This window comes from Cibotium barometz, chromosome 21 (genome assembly GCF_041138505.1).
Source record: "Cibotium barometz isolate CiBa-2024 chromosome 21, ASM4113850v1, whole genome shotgun sequence".
In the NCBI taxonomy this organism is placed as follows: Eukaryota; Viridiplantae; Streptophyta; class Polypodiopsida; order Cyatheales; family Cibotiaceae; genus Cibotium; species Cibotium barometz.
In genome coordinates this window covers 27,599,836-27,601,768 of record NC_141066.1, presented here as the reverse complement: position 1 = coordinate 27,601,768, position 1,933 = coordinate 27,599,836, and the positions used below count along the sequence as shown (strand labels likewise).

Below are 1,933 nucleotides of genomic sequence, written 5' to 3'. Positions count from 1 at the left end.
AAAGGGAAAGTTGTTTTAGAAGATGTAGAAACAAACAATGAGGCTAAGTATACAGTTCTTGAGGAAGGATTAATGAAATGCAATCAAGAGGGAGTTGATAGGTTAATCATTAAAGGAATTTATCACCATTGTGTGTGTGAGGATGAAATTCCTACTATTTTCAAAGCTTTACATGATGAACCGTGTGGTGGACATTTTGTTGGAGAGCACTGGCAAGATGAAGATGAGGAATATCCTTAGTTGTGCCTTCAATACTAGTTAAGAGCACTAGGAGTTGATCCAATACAATCACTTTTGTTATGCAGTTACAAGAGCAACATATATTTAAAATGTGGAATGTCAATCTCTTTTCTTTGGAAAGAGAATTTAGTCTTAAATATTTCAATTTTGGCTAGAATATGACTCTCTCTCTCTCTCTCTCTCTTATTTTTAAATTGTTAGAGGCATGGCCACCCACGGCTTCGCCATCGGATTTTCCCACCACTATGGTGCTACTACTTCTCAAAACGGACAAATACATGGAAAATATGTAAGCATTAATAGTTTCACATTCGAACACCTCCAGTAAAAAGAAATTTTGTCTTATAATACCTAATTAAGGGGGTAAAAGTGCTATACCATAGATTGAAGTTATATAGCTGTATCTGTGAATTCAGAGTACAGAAAACACTTCTTCTTGCTTCCAAATCCTCTCTCAATAGAAAACACTTCTTCTTGCTTCCAAATCCACTCTCAATAGAAATTTTTGAAACCTTAATTTTGTATTTGCTCTTTGAAAGATTGTGCAGTCATGCTCGTGGCTTGGTGGCCACGAGAAGCCATTAGGTTCTAATTATGGACTCCTCTATAAATTAGAGAAAATAGAGGGAGTGGTGGTAGACGTACAAGGTGCCTGTGGCACTGACGAGGGTGACAACGCCATAGCCTCGCACGCCCCGAAAGGCGCCTGTGCCTCCCAGCACGACGATCTCGTTGGTAGCAACGTTGATGAGGCCCTGTATAGGCTGATGGTGCCGTTGACGGAGCCATCGTCGTAGGAGAGCACCTCCACCTCCACTTCATGGCTGGTGGAGGTGTAGCTGGCCTGGACTGTGTAGCCCCGGATGACACCCAGCTGAGTGCTGGAAGCGTCAGCACCCTCTGTGATGTTGAGGGCGAACACCTCCATCGCACCGAAGCTGTTGGTGGTGTTGGTGTCAAGGGCGGGGAGAAGCTCGCCTGTGTCGTCACCGCCCACCTCCACCTGCACGTAGTACTCCAATGAGGCCTCGTCGGACGAGTTCGAGTTGGCCATGATGCTCCAGCGCGGGTTGCCACTTGCGGCGTCAACGGCGAAATGAAAGCGCGGATGAGGAGGAGGAAGAAGGCGGTGCATGAGCTGGGGTTCTTCAGCAAGCGGCCGGAGTGATGCGTCTCCGCAACAGCTGGGCGCCATCGCTTGTGGGAAAGGCTGCTTCGCTTGGATGAGATCTGGATAAACGCCTTGCTGCTGCAAATATTGCGAGTGGAAGCAGCTGGGGGAACAGAAAAGGACGTGTCGATCTGTGTGTGCAAAATATAGCTGATGTACTGGCGAGTCCTCGTTTTTATAAGGACGTGGAAGTACAAGAGAGACGCGACGCCCACGAAGACCCGGCTCTTCGCGGGGCGGGACGCCGGCGGCTCCCCACAAAGTCCAGATGCGCGCCGTATTATTCAACGCTGATGCCTCCATAGACTCTTCGAAAACGCCTGCTGCCTTGCTGACCATTGCGGTCGAAGCAAGCAACCGTGCTAAAATGGACATCTTTTACTATCATTTATGCATAAAAATTATTTATGATGAAAGTAACACTTTTATAATTAAAAAAATTTTTTTATGCATACATTTATGCATAGAAATCAATGATGATAAAAATAACACTTTTATAATAAAAAAATCTTCTTTTATGCA

General features: G+C 45.2%; 1 pseudogene; it reads right to left on the bottom strand.

The window, feature by feature from the left end:
* Positions 1 to 575: 575 nt before the first annotated feature.
* Positions 576 to 1,321, bottom strand: LOC147627019 (dirigent protein 10-like; annotated as a pseudogene).
* Between the last annotated feature and the right edge of the window lie 612 nt (positions 1,322 to 1,933).